The sequence below is a fragment of the Hordeum vulgare genome, chromosome 3H (genome assembly GCF_904849725.1).
Source record: "Hordeum vulgare subsp. vulgare chromosome 3H, MorexV3_pseudomolecules_assembly, whole genome shotgun sequence".
Taxonomy (NCBI): domain Eukaryota; kingdom Viridiplantae; phylum Streptophyta; class Magnoliopsida; order Poales; family Poaceae; genus Hordeum; species Hordeum vulgare.
The window spans coordinates 226,210,663-226,232,815 of NC_058520.1; positions in this window are offsets into that span (position 1 = coordinate 226,210,663).

Genomic DNA, 22,153 nt, shown 5'->3' on the forward strand with positions numbered 1-22,153 from the left:
TTCGGAAACCAGTCTTGATAGATAGTAGCATTGCTATTATCAATTAACACCAGAGTAAGACAAGTGGCTATTTCCTTAGTGAGATTTACTTGAAGTTGATAATGAGGCCGTTTTAAAGAAGCATGAGCACTCTTCAAGGCCTTGTGAGCCTTGTCAAGTGTGAAAAACTCTTCCTTGAGTCTATCATGGTCAACCCCAAGTGCAACATTTTCAGATTGGAGCACACGAGTAAGAACAAGAGCATGATTATAATATATTTTTTAATTTAGCAAGATCATCGTTGTGTGATTCCTCAAGAGACAACTGAAGATCTTGATCTTCCTCAAGAGCATTGGAAAGATCCGTAATCTCATTGGCATAATCACGACTATGCCCATTTAATTTAGTGATGCTCTCTTCTTGAGACTCAATAAGATCAATAGCATCACCTAGTTGTTCCAAGAGAGCAACAAAATGATTCTTTTCTCTCACCCTTTATTTTTGTAATGAATTTATCAAAATAATTTTACTCAATGTTTAACTCCTCTTTTTCATATCTACTATCCATAGAATAAGGGGTAGTTGAAATGGTAGTTTCGATGTTGTAGGATACCTTGTTGGATGCCTTAGCCATGAGGCACTTGGCCATGCGGTTCTCGTTGGGGGAGTTGAAGAGAGATACCTTGCTTGGAGAGGAGGATGCAATGTCCATAGTGGACATTGCCATAACGTCACCACTTGCATCATCATCATCGGAGAAGTACTCTTATTGAGCCACAAACACCTTTTCAGGCATCTTCTTGGAGAAGTTGTTCTTGTTGAGGAAGGACTTGGCTTTGTCTTTGCAAATGATCTTGCAACCATTGTCTTCCCTCTTCTTATACGGACAATCCACCACAAATTGACTCACATTGCTACAATTGTTGCAAGTCCTCACATGTTGCTTGCCCTTTGACCCACTTGAATTGTTCTTGGGGAATTGGGCCTTGAGATTCTCTTGTTGCCTCAGAATTGCCTTGACGGAAGAGCCATGTCCTCGTGGTAAGCATAGTTGGTGTCTTCGGGACAAACCTTCTCTTCTTCTTATTCTTCCTCCGAAATAGCCTTGGACTTCAAAGCTAGGTTGGGCGAGGCTTTCATTGACCGTTGTACACGAGCAAGTGCATTGTCCATGGTTTTTTTCAAAATTTTCATGGCAATGAAATCTTCCAACACATCGCTTGAGGTCAAGGAGTGAAAGCTCAATCTTTGACGGATAACGGAGGACATGGCCTTGTTGAATGGCATGATGGCCTTAAGGAACTTATGCTTGATCCAATTGTCATTTGTATCCTTGCTTCCATGATCTTGAAGAGCAACGACAAGAGTTGTCACTCTCCGATAAAGCTCATGAGGGTCCAAAGCATCAAGCATAACAAATTCATCGACCTCATCAAGAAGCACCACAAATTTGGACCATCGAATACTCGAGCTTACCTTGTACATGGAAACGATGAGTTCCCAAAAATCCTTTGCACGAGTGAAGAATGAACAAGGCAAAGTGATTATGTTGATTGTCGGCCTCTTATCTTGGAGGGACGTTGCATAGATCATGTGGGTAGTACCCTTGCTCAATGATTCTCCAAAGTTGTGTTAAGATTTGATTCAAATGAGACATGATAAAAACATAGTTAGAAAACTCATTCTTTACAAGTTTAGGAGGAGGACCAAGGTTGATGATTTGCGGTGGGTGGACTGCTCCTCCATAGACCACGGGAGAAGGAACCGTGGCAAAGGTATTCGTCCCACTCTTTCCTTGAGGCAACTTATCCTTATCACTACAAAACCTCTCCTTAGCAGAGTTGCCATCAGAGTCCGAACTAGTGGGATTACTTGGTAGAGAGTTTGATCCCATCAAGGAAATCTTTAAACATGGATTTGACCTCGATCTCCATACAAGATTTATGTGAGGCAAATGCCTCATTTAAATTCTCTCGGGAGACCGTATTCACACCCACGGCCTCGGGTAAATCCACAAACCGATCCCCATCGGTAAACATACTCTTTGGGTGGTGAAACCCTTAATAAAGTGACCAAGCTGTGATACCAATTGAAAGGATCTATATGGTTAACTAGAGGTGGTGAATAGGCAACTACCAATTTTTAGCTCTTCTTTAACAAATTAAGTTTAGCAACAAATAGGTTGTATTGATATGCAACTAGGTGAGCAACCTATATGATGCTAACAACGACAATAGCAAGCAAGTAACAAATAAAAGTAAAGGTAAGAAATAACCACGAGTGGAACCAATCAAGACAAGGATGTGTTACCAAAGTTCCTTCCCTTTGAGGGAAAATAAGTCTCCATTGGAGCGGTGTGTAGGCACAATGCTCCCCAAGATGCCACTAAGGCCACCGTATTCTCCTCGCGCCCTCACACAATGCGAGATGTCGCGATTCCACTAGTGGTGCACTTGAAGGCGGCAACTGAAAATTTACAAACAAGGTTGGGGAAATATCCACAACTTAATTGGACGCTCCTAACAACACCACGAAGCTTCACCATAGTGGAGTATGGATTCGAGATGAGCTCTTGTGTCTAGGGTGCTCAAACACCCAGGAGTAACAACATCTGCAGGGGTTTATTCGGGGGAATCAAATTTCTCTTGGTGGAAGTGTAAATGAAGGCCTTCTCCTCAAAACCCTAGATTCGATGGCTAGGGAGAGAGATCATGCAAGAATGGGCTTAAGAGCAACAATGGAGCTCTTTGGGAAAAGAGATGTGTCCTCTTGGAGAAGAAGACCCACTTATATAGTGGAAGAAAATGTGACTGTTTTCTGCTCACATGCCGCATATAAGAGCTAGGACCACTCGGTTGAGCGGTACTTCCGCTTGCATGGAAGTTCTCGACTCCCATGTAATTCACACAGTCACACGAGGCAATAGTGCCGCTGGAGCAGTATTACTGCATCCTTGCGAGCAGTACTTTTGCTTAGCACTATAGGAAGAGGTACATAGCCAAATCAGAGAAGGGCAGTTCGACAGTACCACGCACAACGATACTATCGCTCTAATTTAGATCGATTAAGGCAGTTACCCATGGAGCATGAAATAAGCGGTAGTAGTCCGGAAGTGGAGGGAAGGAGTACTCGCCTGAGCGGTACTACCGGTTCCACCGTGGCGGTACTTCCAGTTAACAAAGGAAAATGACTCCACCAGTTCATATAATCGGCAGTGGCCAGTGCACCATAGGACAATAGTACCATTGGAGCAGTACTTCCTCTTAGGTCAAACTAAGGCTATCTAAGAGGCAACAAGATCTCCAAAGTGCCCCGAAGGGAAAGGTGTGAAAGTATGTACGTGATGATTCCACCCAACCTTTTTGAATGCTGACCCCTCTTGATAGTCCGCATTATCTTACAACTCAAGTCCACCAACAATAAATTGACACACAAATAATTGTAATATCTTTTAACCACTTAGGGGAAGAAAACCGCCTCATGCCACCTGTTAATCTCTGAAAACTTAATGCACATGGTTAGTTCACAAATTGCATTGTCATCAACCACCAAAACTACTTAGGGAAAATTGTGCTCTTATAATGGCGCTACCTCCGGTAGCTCCATATGGAAGAAACCGAGGCCCACAATACCATGACCATACATCATCAGCTCCCCACCGATCGATTGTTCCAGGCATAGAAGAGAGGGGTGGCCCGATCCCTTCTAAACATAGCACATGAGAGGGTTCTTGAAAGATATTTGGTAATGGACAAAGATCCTGCAGTTTAAGCAGCGCACAGCAGCGTCTGCGTCGGCCGTTGAGGGAGTCTTCTGCCCCCAACGGCGTTCGTGATGACCTGATTGGCTGGGGTGCTGTTTTGCAGCCTCCCTTTCTTCTTCTTGGCGCCCATCTTGCCTCAATTGTTGGAGTTATTGTCTTGGAAGGTGGGAGTTGGGCTTTGTGTCATGGTGGCTGGTAGCGGTGAGCGCGGAGGATGCGTGGGATGACGACCTTGAGTAGCGGGAGGAGAGCACGAGGATCCCCGCACATGGTGGGGGAGGCACGCGGGCAACATGAGGGGCCGTGCAAAGCATCACGGGAGCAGGGCTAGTCCTAGTAGTCTGACTGCACTAGAGATCGATAGTGGTCCCAGTCGGCAGTGTTGCTTTCCCACGTCCATGTCCCCCCGATGGGCGGGACCTCTGGAGTGGGTGGTATAGGTCCTCCTCCGAGCGTTGGGCATCAAGGGAGGGGCGAGCATTCTAGTTGCGCTTATCGTAGTGGCGCTTCGGGCATTGGGAGCCGTCATCTCGATCAGCGGCATCACGATGACCTCGACGAATGTCCGTGAGAGTGGTGGGGGAAGAGGATCAAGTGGAGGGCGATCTCGTCAGGAGCTACGGGGGAGCCTAGGTTGGGGTTAGGGATACCCTTTGGGGTCAGAGACACATGACCTGAGGAGAGGCACATCCACGGTCAGGATCCGTCACCTTGACAGTTGAATATCCATCAAGTGGGTTCGACGAATGGGCCAGCCCATCCTTGACCTGAACAGGCACAAGCGTGGCCATAGGCTCAGCATCAACTGGACCCAAGGCCTCCTCCAGTGGCCCACCCGAGGAGGAAAGGGTCAACATGTTATCGAGGAAGCAGGACACGCGCTCTAGGGTTTCCCCATCCACGGGGAAGCGCAATGACAAAGGACAAGGAGCAGGAGCAGAGGATGAAGATATAGTGCCCTGAGCAGAGCGGAACGATGCAAACTAGTCGATGAATGGCTGGAAGGGGAACCTACGTCGGCTAAGGACCGCGACCTCAAGGTGTAGTCTATAGCAGGTGTCACGGCTTCCGTGGCCAACTAGACGAGCCGCGGTTCACGATAGACCTACAAACTACCATCCAGCCGCCAGGAGAGCTGCGCCGCACCCCTATCCGAACAACCGACAACTCCCCACCCACGTGGTTCCCAGCAACATGCATATCCCTGCAAGGTGGCCCCTTTTCTAGGGGGAGAACCAGTAGGGCAAGGCGGTCAGGCACTGGTGTCAGCCCACTGGGAACTAGGACGACTCCCACCTTCGGGAGTCAACTCCATGGCCAAAGCAAGACCGTCCACCATAGGGAGAGGGGCAGGCCATCTAATGACCTCCCAACGCTCGGTGGGGAGGCCTGCCGCACAAACGGCATCCTCCGCCAAGTACGTCCAGGTGACTGCGAGGGGGTGCTCTGGTCGGGACACATGCGAGAGTGGGAGGGGGAATGGAGAGGCGGGGGCGTAGAGGGACGGCTCAAGGGTGGATGGGAGCGGGGCCAGCCGTGGAGTGACCGGTGCGGTGGGGTCGTCACGGGCGTCGCCAACACATGGGCTCCCCATGCTCCTACGCGCGTGGAGGGTGGAAAATTGCAACAGCTAATATGTGCGGGCAAGCTGATGGGCTGAACGATCACAATCAAATGGTGGAAAAGGAGGCCGATGGATGCACCAGAACCAGATCCGCCATGATCCTCTGGAAGCCTCTCCCATTGCTTCCTCCCCTGATACTTGTAGCTCGTAGCAGTCAGCAGTGCATCTCCAGTCCCATCCCATATGACATCCCAGGGCTAGCCCAAGTACACATATATATGGTCTAGGGAAGGTTCCTAACATCCCTCCCTCCTTGAAATTTGGCTTGACCCCAAGCCGACGCCACCGAGAACCACCTGGACCCTGGAGCGCTCAATGTTACTTGATTTGGTCGGAGTCGCACTGGTAAACAAAGTTGACGTAGACTTCAATGAGGTAGTAGTGGTCGACGAAGACCCCAACAATAGAGTTGCTTGATGTACGCATTGTTGTAAGCGCCATCGTGGTCGAAGTTAAGGTTGTACTTGTGGTCGATGGGGCCATTCGCATAGACAGCAGCGACAATGGTGACACCCCTCCCTCCTTGAAATTTTTCTTGATTAGAGTATGTAAGTAACGACATACCACTAGTAGCCCGCACTTCCTAGACAAATGGAAGCACCATCAGAATCTTCGGTAACTGAAGATTGACAACTAGCATGGTGACGCCCCCAGGACCCAACGACTTGTGCACATCAATTGCAACTTAACTATATTCATGTGTGGATTCAGGGATGGTCTTCTTGTCATCATTCTTCTTCCTCCTGCGAAGCAGTGTTACCACAAGGACAACATTCATCATCTCAAAACCATGCAGAATCACATCACACAATGCATTTCTCAATGTGGATGTCTAATAGTGATGTCGAGCTTGGTAGGTGCACCGTTGAAAGATACAACCACATCAACATCAATAGATGTGACAAATTGACTCACTAATTGCTTGGATAGATCTAGGGCATTTTGTGCAACATAGCCTCCCACATAAGCATTGATGTAGAGTGGGGTCGGTACCTTGCTGACTATATCACGAAAGTGAAATCCTATGGGATTGCTCAACCCAGTGGCCAGCTGGGTTGTTCTTGTGTCTGTACTTTTTCCTCTTGCTGAGCACACCCCTTTAATACTTATAGTCATGGGACCAACAACATACTCTATCAGATTAATTGCAACACTCAAGACAACCTCAAAATGATAGTATATACTGCATAGTTTCATGCCAACACAAGTTATAGCATAATGCATAAAGCACGTCTCAAGAGGAGCAGTGAAAGGCATCAACCAAGATGACCAGTAGCAAGAGAACTTCCACCTAGGATGTAACAGCCCGGAAATGACGCTCCAGAAGATTCCCTTTTTATATTATTATCATCGTGTGACTTATTTGGTTGTCGCATTCATCATCGCATCATTCATGTCATCTTCATAGCATTGGCACACCGTTGTCATCATTTTTCAAAACATGCATCCATTATTAGTTCTCGATTCTCTCTGTTCCGTTGACGATGGTTTCGAGACCAATCACACACGTACGCGCCAGCGACGTCGCTTAAATGTTGTTTTTAAAAATGCGTATAAAACACTTTTAGAATGGGTTGGAAGTTGGCGTGCGGCCATAATTAATTGTAGGTAGCCCGCTGATAATCCACAAGTGTAGGGGATCGTTTGTAGCCTTTTTGAGAAGTAATAGTGTCGAACCCAACAAGGAGCTAAAGGTAGAATTAATATTCTCTCAAGTTCTATCGAGCACCGATACAACTCCACGCAGGCTAGTGCTTACTTTACCTAGAAAAAGTATGAAACTATTTTGTGGGAGAAAAACTAAAGGTACTTAGTATATGTAATATATAGTTTTGGGAGAAAATAAAGAGCAAGTAAATAAAAGTTAGGGTTGTTTACTAGAAAGCTTTTTGTCTAACGCAAGAGAAAGATTGTCCATAGGCAATTGAATATAACATGATTGGTTCTTATCATATGTAATGAGGGAGAGTCATACGCTAAAACACCTTCCGTACTTGGATCATATGCACTTATGATTGGACCTATAGCAAGCATTCACAACTACTAGAAATCATTAAGTTAAAGCCAACCATAGCATTAAACAGCAAGTCCTCTTTACTCCCATATGCAAACAACTCCCTTACTCGGGTGTAAGCTTGTGTCACTCTAGCCACCCACTATAAGTGAATCATTAACATATTGTGAACCCTCCAGTGTGAATCTATCGTGTGTGCGCCTCACGGAAAGCACCTTAGGACAACACCATATCAACACACAATTCATATCAATAACATCATATCACAATTAACCCGTAGGACAAAAGAAATCTACTCAAACAACATACGATAGCCACATATCATTGGATAATAATATATATAGCATTAAGAACCATGTTCATGTAGATATTACAGCGGGTAAGAGAGGTTTTACGTCGCTGCATTAAGGAGGAGAGAGTTGCTGGTGACGGCAGCGAAGTTATTGGTGTAGATCGTCGTCACAGTGGTTGCCCCGGCATTGGTCCGGTGCCACCGGGAGAGAGAGGAGAGATCCCCCTCCTTCTTATTCTTCCTTGGCCTCCTACCAAGGTGGGAGGAGGGTTTCTCCTCTGTTCCATGGCTGCCATGCCACCCGGAGGGATGCACCCCCTCCGAGATTGGATCTCTCTCTATGTTTTCTCTTGTTTTCGTGACCTGTTTTATGGCCCTTCACCGTTTCTTAAATATTCGGAGATCCGTAACTTCTATCGGTCTGAAATTTAGAGGGGATTTTTACTGCGGAAATATCTTCCCTATGGCAGAAGGAGAGCTCCAACCAACTTAAGGGTTGGGCACAACACATCAGGGCACAACCCCCTGGGTCGTACCTTGTGTGATTGTGCCTCCCTCGGGACCGTGTTGTGTTGATACCGACTCCCAAAATTCACATAAATTCCAAAACAATCTTCCTAAATTTTTATCACATTTGGAGTCTGTTTGATATGGATATTCTGTGAAATAGAAAAATAAAGAAAACAACAACTCACACTCAGCACTTGGTCAATAGGTTAGTGATCAAAAATAATATAAATTGGTAAAAAATTACTCAAAAAGTATCCTAAAATTATAACATAATAACATGGAACAATAAAAAATTATAGACATGTTGGAGACGTATCAAGCATCCCCAAGCTTAATTCCTTCTCGTCCTCGAGTAAGTAAATAATAAAGACAAAAAATTTGATGTGACATGCTATCCATGATATAACCTTATGCATGTATGCTTATTGAGAAATGATGAATTAACCAATATTAACACAACTATACTCATAGGTATAAGTAGAAAAATCATTAATCTTTCAAAGTATATGATCCTCAAAGACTGGTTTACCCCATTCTTCTTATTATATTAACAAGGCATGGTTCCATCTTGACCACATTAATACAAATGGCAAGCACCACAGTTGTACTTTTTTAATATGCATCAACTTTTTACTCTTCATGCAATACATGAGCGTGAACTATGTACATAGCATACAGGTGGAATAGAATGTGTTGGTAGGTTTCAAATTGTTAAAAGTGGAGAAGAAATTCTCGCATCAACTCGGCATATCAACGGGCTACGTAGATGCCCATCAATAGATATCAATGCGAGGAGTAGGATTGCCATGCAACGGATGCACTAGAGTTATGATTGTATGAAAGCTCGACTTGAGCTAAGTGGATGTGCATCCAACTTGGTTTCTCATAAAAATCTCGGGCATTTGAGGACGTCTGTCATCAGAATATACAAGCCAAGTTCTATAATGAAAAATTCCCAGTAGCATATGGAAGTGACAAAACAAGAGACTCTGTATATGAAGAACATGGTGCCCTTTGAGGCACAAGTGTGGTAAAGAATAGTAGCAAAGTCCCTTCTCTCTTTTTCTTTGTCACATCCCTGACACCTTAAGCAAGTTAGTCTTGTGCTCATGTCTTCTTTGCATTGCATCTAAGAATTTTTCAACAATAACAAAGAAAGAGGTGAAGGAAAAACTCAAACCCTAGCCACTTCTTCAAATAAAGGAAATCTCAAAACTAGTTAAAATCAATGAACCCAAAATGGCCTCAAGAAAAGTTCAAACTTTCTGATAAATCATGAAAGTAAATGAGCAATGAAGAAAACCATTTTCTTGACACTTTAAGCATTTTAAATAAATGCAAAAGGCTACTGGTTTCAAGTTTTAAATTTGAAATCAGAAACTTTAAATTCTCAAAAATGTTGAAAACTCTGGAAATGGTTGGAAATATTCCAACAAATATTCTAGGGTGCTTAAAATAATTTTTACAAACTATTTGGGAGCTGAAATAAATAGCAAGTTATTGAAATAGCTAAAACAGAAACAAAAAAAAAAGAGAAAAGAAGTCACCTGTCGCCTAGCCGGCCTAGCCCATTCTCCTCCAGTCGTCTCCCACCTCGCGAGTAGGAGCAGGAGGTGGCCGCCGCGTACTCCGGCGCGGCCACGCACCTGTGCGCCTGCCTGGCCGCCGTCTCATGCTGGCAAGCACGGGGATAAGCTCCCCGTGGCCGACCCTATCCATTCCCAGCGCCAGTTCCCCCCTGCTCTCGGATCTCTCCTCCCTATCTCTGCCGCCATGGACAGGAGCTCAAGCTCGAGCTGCCCGTGCCCCTAGCCATAGGATCCTCTTGCTGAGCATGCCGTTAGCTCCGCCTCGTCGATCTGGTCCTCTCTGCAGAACCCGAAGCTTCCCCGAGCCCTGCAACGCCCACGGCACCGTCATCTTGAACCTTCGGCCGCCGGCAAGCTCTGCTCGATTCGTCGCCCTCAGCCTTTCCCCGAGCCGTCTAAGCACTGCTCTGCACTCCCCGTGAGCATGCGGTCATTTCCCCTAAGCTCTCCCCGTCGATCCCCTCCTTTAGGCTTAGTTCCATCGGAGCCCGACGAGGACCGTCGCTGCAGATCATTGCCGGCAGCCCTCCGGTGAAGTGTTGGTCCGTCTGAGGCTACCAACAGCCTCATGACGTCATGTAGATGCGTTAGGTGCCCAGCCCCGAGCGTTTTGACCCCGTATTCGATGGCTTCAACGTTGGCCGAACTTGGGCGCCGCCAAGCTCGTCACCGGCGTTGATTCCGGCCACCCCAGCCCCTGAGGCTTGTCCCATCGTGCGCGCCATCGAGTGGCCGTTCCTCCCGTGGTCTCTGCCGTGAGTTTGGCCGTCGGAGGTGAGTTTCCGATGCCCTCCACCGCGCTGGTGGTCGCCGGAGGCTCCCCGCCGGCGAGGACGACCTCGCTGCCGGTCGATCTCAGCTGGCCTGAGCCACTGACGTGTGGGGCCAGCCTCTGGTTAGTTTAGAAATAATAAAACTAAATCAGATAAATTAATAAGACACTGACATGTGGGTCGAGTGAGTTTAATTAACTAAATAAGATTTATCCTAATCTAAAATTGACCAGAGACACTGACCAGTGGGTCCCACTGGTCAGGTTTGACTTTCAACGGCCAGTTGGACCTGCTGATGTCATGCTGATGCAGTAAAAGTATTTTCGAGTATAAAAATAATTCCAGAAATGTTTAAAACTTCAAAAATTCATAGAAATTAATCTGTAACTCCAATGAAAATAATTTATATAAGAAAAAGTATCAGAAAAATTCAAGGAATCTGAATATGCTATTATCAAACATGTTGAAAATGTTACAGAACCCAAACATATAGATTAATGAATAAGTCAATTCTTATAAATACTTTATAAATGGAATATGAAAAGTATTTAAATTTCTTTTTGTTTGACATGATCAAACATTGTTCTAATAACAAACCAGTACCTCAATATGACATCTCATGCATGCTAACATCAAGTTGATCTGAGCATCAGGTCGAATCAATCAAATCGGTATCCGAGAATACCTCGTTTGAATTGATATTGAATTTAATTCAAATCAACTTCAAACCTAATACATGTGGATTATAATAGTATATCACTTTGCATTCTCATGCCATGCTCATGCATCATCTTGTTTGCATATGATTGTTATTGATTGTTGCCATTCATTTCGGTAGGCTCCGCACCCCCGGATTCCACCGAATATCCGTCTAACGGATATTGTCCCTCCTCTGAGCAACAAGGCAAGCAACCATTTTTGATCATCCCGATAAATCCCATGTTCTTGCTCCTGCACTTATTTATTGCATTAGGATCAAATGCTTCAACTGCTTTTGCCACGTTAGTTGAACCCACCTCCTTTGCATGACCTATCCTTGTCACAGTAAATAGCCGAACCTTGCAACCTAGCATACCTGGTAGTTGCTTGAGCCATGATGTGTCTTATCCTCCTATGGATGCTATGCTTAGAGTTGTGTATGGTCTGCCATCTGGGAGATGAACAGAATTGTGAGAATGTGTTCGGTAAGCAAAGGTTGTGTGTTGAATCTGATTTGGTAAAGGTACCGGTGAAAGGCTGTGTAGGAGTACATGGCGGGTTGTTTCATTGGAACCATCCTTAGGAACTGAGTTACGTGTATGTAATCCAAGACTAGATACTACCACACGTTGGGATACTTAATTGACCCTCTCGACTTATTAATCGCTTAGTACTCGGTCCAGGAGTTGCAAGTAGTTTCTGGTGTTTATAGTCATGCTGGAGGCCATGCATGGTGCTGACCTGAGAGGTGGGATGTGATGCGGTAGGCAGTGGCATGGTGTACCAAGTGGCACCCGGATGGTGCTCTTGGGAGCCCTGCGCACATCGTTTGAGGCCGTGGCGGAAACCTCGGCCGGACTTCCGTACGGGTTACTCTCAGATAGGCGATAAACCTGGACTAGGTACTAGTGTGGTTAACGGTCGTGGCCGACTCCCTCGCTAGGCTTCCGCTTGAAGGTTGTCGAGGTGCATGACGTGCACATGGCGATAAGTGGCGAGAGCGTGTGTGACGAGGTACACCCCTGCAGGGTTATGATCTATTCGAATAGCCGCGTCCGCGGATATGGACTACTTGGAGACATATGTTGTTCATAGATAACTTCAATGGCTACTCATAAAATCGTCAAGATAGGCGTGAGTGTCGTGGACGGCATTTCCGTATGGAGACAGAATGATTCCACGATGGTGTATTGTTGTGGTGTTAGTGGACTCGTGTGCGAGAAATCAAGTTGTCAAAAAAATGATTTAAAAATGCAAGTTGTCTAGCCACGAGTCAAATGCTGGCTTTCTGCATGAAACCCCACAATACCTTATTGATACCTTGCATGAGTAGATAGTTATCCTAAAGTCTTGCTGAGTACCTTCGTACTCATGTTTGCTTAAAAGATGTTGCAGAGGTTGCTAATGACCTTAATGGAGGGTTCTTCGTAGACATCGACGACGACGAGTAGCTGGTGTCCCAGCTACGATCTGGCCCTACGTTGGATCTGTAGTATAGTCAGGCCATGTGCCTTCTAGTTGCACTTGTCTGTACTCAGATAGTTTTAAACTCTTCCGCTGGCTTGTAACTGAATGACTTCTATTATGGGTTTTGAGACCCTTAATGTGTAATATTATGTGTGTGGCTCTTCCGAGCCTCTTAAATAGAGCTTGTATGTTTATGGTTATGTTGTGATGCCATCGATGTATCTATACATATCGGTATGCCATGCGTACGTGTGTCGTACTTGATATGTATGGGGTTCGATTACCTAGTCGTGAACTTTAGTAGCACTCCTTACAATGAAATGCCCCTTTGTGATCCAATGAGCCTTGGTAGTTCGCTACTGCTCCGGACACATTGGTTGACCGGCATGTGTCCTTCTTAGCTGCTGTGTATGTCCCCTTTGGGGAAATGTCACACGATGTAATGGAGTCCTTGTAGCTTCCTACGACTCGTCTACACTCGCTGGTGACCGACACCTGCTTTGCTGGGTCATGTATGCCTGTCCTTGTGCGGTACTGCCACTTTGGTTTATGACTAGACATGTCGATCCGGGTTCTTTGACATTGGAATGCTAGCGACACTATTGCATACGTGAGTCAAAAGACGCAAACAGTCCCGGCTAAGGTAAGGCTGCAGCCGTGGAGTTAACCGTGCGTGAGACCGCAAAGGGATGCGATGTGTTACCGGCTGGATTCCTATGGCTTAGGATCGGGGTCCCGACAGCGTTGGTATCAGAGCCTGACTGACTGTAGGATTACTAAGCCAAACTGGTCGAAGTTGAGTCTAGAATTGCTTTAGTTATATATAAGGGAATTGTTTGTGGAAGGGAACGTAAGACTCTTGTTCTCTTCTCAAGTTATTCTATTCTGGTCATCCTCGTCTTTTCTGCGGGAATTAAGGACTAGGTTACTCATCTTCTTCTAGGCTCGTGTTTTTGATCGGTAGATTATAGGACTACGGGTCAAGAGATATTTGGGTTTCTTTCATTCCTAGGAAAAAGGAAGTAAGTTTGATGATTAGAGAGTTGAACTTGATAGTTGAGTGGTTACGCCATTCCATTTTGGGTTGTCTCAAAATTTGTTTTTGAGCATTTACAGCCGTTATGCTGCCCAATTTTGCATTCGGAGCTCTAATGCTTCTACATTACTCTCTATTTACAGATGTCTGGCCGTCCTTCTCGTCAGGTGGTACGTCTGACCAGGTGCATTGATGTACCGGGACATACGGCCATGCTGGTCAGGGTGATGTCGGTGTGCGGTTACCGCTGGTACCCCGAGTACACAGTGGAGGAACAGTACCGAGACTTCAACCAGAGCCAGTACATCTGCACTGTTAGGGTATTTCCAGACTACCCTGGAGCTGAGAAGCCAATCCATTGGTCCTATGGGTTGGGAGTCACTGTTGACATGGCAGTACAAGATGTTGCCTATTCAATGCTCACCATTATGAGAGCGAGACATGCACTGCTGCAGAATTCAGAGTTCTGCTATGTTCCGGCCTCTCAGCCTGGTGAAGAGGGATACCGCAGTGGAGTCTATTTTGATTCTTCTATGGAGGATCCATTACTGCAGTCCACCGTTGAGATGTTAGAGAACAGAGACAGGGATGCTCGTGCTCTCCGCATGGAGCTTTATGCTACCCGTGCCCGTCTGTGGATGGCTTTGACGCAGCTGGCACCGGTAGTCCAGACAGGGTACGGAGAGATGGAGATGCTGAACCCTGTTAGGACCCATCTTCCGGCTCACATTGACTGGCCAGCTATAGGAGGAGTCACACCTCTTCGGGGACCCCTCTTACCACCAGTCAGGGGACCAAGGCCACATCCGTGTCCTTATGGATCCCAGGGATCTCAGGTTAGAGTGTTTCCTGATCTGCAGCTTGAGCTTCCAGGTCATGGAGGTAATCTCTATGAGATGTTCTATGCGGATGCCTGAGATGTCAGCGGAAGGATAGTATGGTAGTAGCCGTACGTTCACAGTCATGCGTGACTTGTGAAGTATGCCTGTAATGTGAAATGAATTCCGAGGCTTAGATAAATAATGTATAGGAAGCTTGTAAGCCTCTGATGAGTAGTTTCATAATTTCAGTAGTTTGCTCTTCCGTTAAGGTTGTACTGAACTATGTAAGGGTGTGTATGAACCATGGTGTATATATAGCAGTTGCTTGTTACCATGCTGTTCGGATATTCATTTCCGCATTCCGTGTGTTCAGTACATTCTTAGTCCATAGCTAGTATTGATGTGATATTGGTCTAAGCTGTGAGTTTGTTTGTCAGGATGGTGTTCACCAGGTTGAACCGTGCCCCTGGTCATGAGCAAGGCGAGGGTAGTCAAGTGTCGCATGAATACCTGCCTCACCCGCCCTCTCTCGCGGAAGTGATGCTTGAGGCAGAGAGAAACAAAAGGGAGACCAACCGACTGTTAGAGCGTATTGAGCAGAATATGGCTTGACAGCCTAGGAATGCTGCAGTGTCCCTCAACGATTTTGTGAAGCTGAATCCTCCAAAGTTTCATCATTCTGTCGATCCCCTCGACGCTGATGACTGGCTGTGCAGCATCTCATGCAATATTCGCTCTGTGAATGTGTCTAAGGCCGATAAGGTGACCTTTGCGGCGTATTTCCTGGAGGGACCCGCCAATCTGTGGTGGGAGAACTTTGAAGCTATGCATCCCGCTGAACCAGTAGCCACATGGGCAGACTGCAGTGCAGCTTTTCGTCTGCACCATATTCCAGAGGGCCTGATGGACAGAAAGAGAGAGGAGTTCTGTGCCTTCACTCAGGGCAAGTTGACCGTGGATGCTTATAGCCGCGAGTTCGGTAACCTCGCCCGCTATGCAACAGAGGAGGTGTCTACTGACGCCAAGGAGCAAGCAAGATTTCGTAAGGGTCTGAGCCCTGAGCTTCGTCGTGATCTGCGCCTCCATGAGTGTGCAAGCTTTCAAGCCTTGGTCAACAAAGCGATCAGTGCCGAGACTGGTCATAGTGACTTCGAAGCCACAAGGAAGCACTCCCGTGATTTTGGCTCTTCTTCTGGTTCCGCGTTTCCCAAACGCAGGCTGTGGGTTCCGAACAGTTCTCTGCCGCCAAGATACACTCCGAGGCCATCCTACGTGGCGCCTCAGACGAATCTGGCCAACCCTCCAGCAAAAGCTTATGGTGGTCCAGCTAGCAATGCTGCACCACGTGCCAACCAAGTGATATCCTACAAGTGTGGAGAACCAGGGCACTATTCCCGTGAGTGTCCTCAGAATGTGGGTACCAAGCAACCCGGAAAGTCCGTCGGGCAAGCCAAGTCGGGCAAAGCTTACTATGTGAAGCCAACTCCTGCACGTGGCCGTGTGAACTATGTGTCAGCAGAAGAAGCTGCAGAGGATCCCGACGTCATGCTGGTTACGCTTCTTGTTAATCATCACCCAGCGTCCGTTCTCTTTGACACTGGGTCTTCTCATTCCTTCATTTCAGAAAGATATGCACAGTTGCATAACATGTCTTTTTGTGATATGCCAATCCCATTGGTTGTCCAAACCCCTGGTAGTAAATGACAAACCTCTAGGATAACCTATGACAATGAAATTCTAGTAGACAGGCTAGTTTTTCTAGCCTCATTGATAGCCTTGAAATCTTCGGATATTAATATCATCTTGGGTGTGGACTGGATGTCAGCCCATTATGCCAAGATTGATACCCATTCTAGAAATGTCCAGCTTACCCATCCCTCGGGAGAGATAGTAAATGTCTCTACTCGAGTTGCCAAATGCCAACTGTATTCCCTAAATGCCAGCCCTCTTCCGGACTTGAATACATTCCGGTAGTCCGTGACTTCCCGGATGTTTTTCCAAAGGAACTGCCAAGAATTCCACCTGACACAGATGTAGAGTTCGTGATAGATCTTGTTCCGGGAACTGCCCCAATAGCCAGAAGACCATATAAGATGGCACCCCTGGAGCTAGCCGAACTTAAGAAGCAACTAGATGAGGCCTTGAACAAAGGTTTCATTCGTCCTAGCTCTTCTCCTTGGGCTTGCCCCGTCCTCTTCGTCAAGAAGAAAGACGGAACGGATCGGATGGTTGTAGATTACCGACCAGTTAATCTGGTCACCATAAAGAACAATTATCCGCTCCCCAGGATCAACGACCTGTACGATCAGCTCGCTGGATCCTCAGTCTTCTCCAAAATGGATTTGAGGTTGGGATACCATCAAATCAAGATCAAGAACGGGGACATTCCAAAAACAGCTTTTGTTACTCGTTATGGCCAATACGAGTACACCGTCATGTCTTTCGGTTTAACCAATGCCCCAGCCACCTTCTCTCGTCTGATGAATTCAATCTTCATGGAGTATTTGGATAAATTCGTCGTGGTATACCTCGATGGTATTCTCATCTACTCGAAGAACGAACAAGAACATGCCGAGCATCTAAGGTTGGTATTGATGAAACTTCGAGAGCATCGCCTTTATGCCAAGTTTTCAAAATGTGAATTCTGGTTACCAGAAGTGACCTATCTAGGACACGTAATCTCTGGTAAGGGTATTGCTATCAATCCCGAGAGAGTTCAAGCTGTCCTTGATTGGACTCAACCTGAATCGGTTAAGCAAGTTAGGAGTTTTCTTGGTCTAGCGAGCTATTGTCGCCGCTTTGTCGATAATTTCTCCAAGGTTGCAAAGCCTCTAACTGAACTCCTCAAGAAGGATAAAAAGTTCGAGTGGACACCACAGTGTGAGCATATTTTCAGGAACTGAAAAGTCGCCTGACTTCCGCACCTGTGTTGCTACCACCAGATTTTTCTAAGGACTTTGTTATCTATTGCGACGCCTCGCGACAAGGATTAGGTTGCATTCTCATGCAAGATCGTCATGTGATCGCATACGCATCTCGACAGTTGCGTCCACATGAGGATAATTATCCCACACATGACCTTGAGCTTGCAGCTGTGGTCCATGCACTAAAGACCTGGCGACATTACCTTTTGGGTAATCGTTGCGAAATATTCAATGATCACCAAAGTCTGAAATATATCTTCACCCAACCGGATTTGAATCTCAGGCAAAGACGGTGGGTTGAGTTGATCTCGGATTACAACTTAGGGATAACTTACACCCCGGGGAAGGCCAATGTTATGGCCGATGCACTAAGTCGTAAATCTTATTGTAACAATTTGATGCTACAACAAGGTCAACCACATCTCTATGAGGACTTTCGGAAGTTGAATCTTCATATTGTTCCTCAAGGATTCCTTTCTACCCTGGTGGCGAAGCCTACTCTTAGGGATCAAATCATAGCCGTGCAGGCCTATGATAAGGGTATATCCCGGATCAAGGAGAATATTGCTAGCTGCAACGCTAGGGATTTCTCCATCAGTGAGAAAGGTGTTGTGTTCTTTCAGAACCGTTTAGTGGTTCCCAAGAGAAAACGTCTGCGGCAATTGATCCTTAAGGAGGCTCATGATTCTCCTCTCACCATTCATCCCGGTAGTACTAAGATGTATCAGGACCTACGCCAGAGGTTCTGGTGGACTAGGATGAAGAGAGAAATTGCTGAGTTCGTTGCTAACTGCGACGTTTGTCGTCGAGTTAAGGCAGAACATCAAAGGCCTGCTGGCACCCTTCAACCTCTAGCTATTCCTGAATGGAAATGGGATAAAGTTAGCATGGATTTCATTACCGGATTTCCCAAGACCAAGAAAGGAAATAATGCTATCTTTGTGGTCATTCACCGTCTTTCCAAAGTGGCTCATTTTCTTCCCATTCGTGAGAGTATAACAGCTAGCCAGCTAGCAGAGTTATATATCTCCCCGAATAGTGTCTCTTCATGGTGTTCCCCTGGAGATTAACTCAGACCGTGGGAGTATCTTTACTTCTCGTTTCTGGGAAAGTTTTCAGAATGCCATGGGGACTCACATATCTTTTAGCACTGCTTTCCATCCCCAATCAAGTGGTCAATTAGAAAGAGTGAATCAAATCTTAGAAGATATGCTCCGAGCTTGTGTTATATCATTCGGCATGAATTGGGAGAAGTGCCTTCCATTCGCCGAATTTGCTTATAACAATAGTTATCAATCAAGCTTGGGCAAAGCTCCTTTTGAAGTTCTCTATGGACGAAGATGTCGAACACCTCTTAATTGGTCAGAAACCGGGGAGAGGCAACTCTTTGGCCCGGACATGATCCAGGATGCAGAAGAGCAGGTTCGCATTATTCGTGAAAAGTTGAAAACAGCCCAGTCTCGTCAAAAGAGCCAATATGATCGTCATCATAAGGTTGTGACCTTTGAAGTTGACGAGAAGGCTTACCTTCGGGTTACACCTTTGAAGGGTACCCATCGATTCGGTATCAAGGGCAAGTTGGCTGCTCGTTACATTGGTCCTTTTCGCATTCTTGCCAAACGAGGAGAAGTTGCCTACCAGTTGGAAGCTCCCCCGCATCTTTCCAACGTTCATGATGTCTTCCACGGCTCGCAACTCAGGCGTTGCTTTTTGGATCATATCCGTGAAGTGGACCACGAAACGCTTGATCTCCAAGACAACCTTTCATACCGAGAATACCCCGTGCGTATTCTTGATCAAGCTGAGCGTACCACTCGACATCGAGACCTCAAGTTTCTTAAAGTTCAATGGTCAAATCATTCTGAAAAGGAGGCAACTTGGGAAAGAGAGTATCGTCTCCGACTTGAGTATCCTGCGTTATTCCCGACGACTTCTAAATCTCGGGACGAGATTCCTTTGAGTGGGGGTGAGTTGTCACATCCCTGACACCTTAAGCAAGTTAATCTTGTGGTCATGTCTTCTTTGCATTGCATCTAAGAAATTTTCAACAATAACAAAGAAAGAGGTGAAGGAAAAACTCAAACCCTAGCCACTTCTTCAAATAAAGGAAATCTCAAAACTAGTTAAAATCAATGGACCCAAAATGGCCTCAAGAAAACTTCAAACTTTCTGATAAATCATGAAAGTAAATGAGCAATGAAGAAAACCATTTTCTTGACACTTTAAGCATTTTAAATAAATGCAAAAAGCTACTGGTTTCAAGTTTTAAATTTGAAATCAGAAATTTTAAATTCTCAAAAATGTTGAAAACTATGGAAATGGTTGGAAATATTCCAACAAATATTATAGGGTGCTTAAAATATTTTTTACAAACTATTTGGGAGCTGAAATAAATAGCAAGTTATTGAAATAGCTAAAACAGAAACAAAAAAGAAAAGAAAAAAGAGAAAAGAAGTTACCTGTCGCCTAGCCGGCCCAGCCCATTCTCCTCCAGTCGTCTCCCACCTCTCCAGTAGGAGCAGGAGGTGGCCGCCGCGTACTCCGGCGCGGCCACGCACCTGTGCGCCTGCCTGGCCGCCCTCTCGCACTGGCAAGCATGGGGATAAGCTCCCTGTGGCCGACCCTATCCATTCCCAGCGCCAGTTCCCCCCCTCCTCTCGGATCTCTCCTCCCTCTCTCTGCCGCCATGGACAGGAGCTCGAGCTCGAGCTGCCCGTGCCCCTAGCCATAGGATCCTCTTGCTGAGCACGCCGTTAGCTCCGCCTCGTCGATCTGGTCCTCTCTGCAGAAGCCGAAGCTTCCCCGAGCCCTGCAACGCCCACGGCACCGTCATCTTCAACCTTCGGCCGCCGGCGAACTCTGCTCGATTCGTCGCCCTCAGCCCTTCCCGAGCCGTCTAAGCCCTACTCTGCACTCCCCGTGAGCATGCGGTCATTTCCCCTAAGCTCTCCCCGTCGATCCCCTCCTCTAGGCTTAGTTCCATCGGAGCCCGACGAGGACCGCCGCTGCAGCTCGTCGCCGACAGCCCTCCGGTGAAGTGTTGGTCCGTCTGAGGCTACCAACAGCCTCAGGACGTCATGTAGATGCGTTAGGTGCCCAGCCCCGAGCGTTTTGACCCCGTATTCGATGGCTTCGACGTTGGCCGAACTTGGTCGCCGCCAAGCTCGTCGCCGGCGTTGATTCCGGCCACCCCAGCCCCTGAGGCTTGTCCCATCGTCCGCACCATCGAGTGGTCGTTCCTCCCGTGGTCTCTGCCTTGAGTTTGGCCGTCGGAGGTGAGTTTCCGATGCCCTCCACCGTGCTGGTGGTCGCCGGAGGCTCCCCGCCGGCGAGGACGACCTCGCCGCCGGTGGATCTCAGTTGCCTGAGCCACTGACGTGTGGGGCCAGCCTTTGGTTAGTTTACAAATAATAAAACTAAATCATATAAATTCATAAGACACTGACATGTGGGTCCAGTGAGTTTAATTAACTAAATAAGATTAATCCTAATCTAAAATTGACATGAGACACTGACCAGTGGGTCCCACTGGTCAGGTTTGACTTTCAACGGCGAATTGGACCTGCTGATGTCATGCTGATGCAGTAAAAGTATTTTCCAGTATAAAAATAATTCCAGAAATGTTTAAAACTTCAAAAATTCATATAAATTAATCTGTAACTCCAATGAAAATAATTTATATATGAAAAAGTATCAGAAAAATTCAAGAATCTGAATATGCTATTTTCAAACATGTTTGAAAATGTTACAGAACCCAAACATATAGATTAATGAATAAGTCAATTCTTATAAATACTTTATAAATATGAAAAGTATTTAAATTTCTTTTTGTTTGACATGATCAAACATTGTTCTAATAACAAACCAGTACCTTAACATGACATCTCATGCATGCTAACATCAAGTTGATCTAAGCATCAGGTCGAATCAATTAAATCGGTATCCGAGAATACCTCGTTTGAATTGATATTGAATTTAATTCAAATCAACTTCAAACCTAATACATGTTGATTATAATAGTATATCACTTTGCATTCTCATGCCATGCTCATGCATCATCTTGTTTGCATATGATTGTTATTGATTGTTGCCATTCATTTCGGTAGGCTCTGCACCCCCGGATTCCACCGAATATCCGTCTGACGAATATTGTCCCTCCTCTGAGCAACAAGGCAAGCAACCATTTTTTATCATCCCGATAAATCCCATGTTCTTGCTCCTGCACTTATTTATTGCATTAGGATCAAATGCTTCAAGTTCTTTTGCCACGTTAGTTGAACCCACCTCCTGTGCATGACCTATCCTTGTCACAGTAAATAGCCGAACCTTGCAACCTAGCATACCTGGTAGTTGCTTGAGCCATGATGTGTCTTATCCTGCTATGAATGCTATGCTTAGAGTTGTGTATGGTTTCTCATCTGGGAGATGAACAGAATTGTGAGAATGTATTCGGTAAGCAAAGGTTGTGTGTTGAATCTGATTTGGTAAAGGTACCGGTGAAAGGCTGTGTAGGAGTACATGGCGGGTTGTCTCATTTGAACCGTCCTGAGGAACTGAGTTCCGTGTATGTAATCCATGACTAGATACTACCACACGTTGGGATACTTAATTGACCCTCTCGACTTATTAATCGCTTAGTACTCGGTCCAGGAGTTGCAAGTA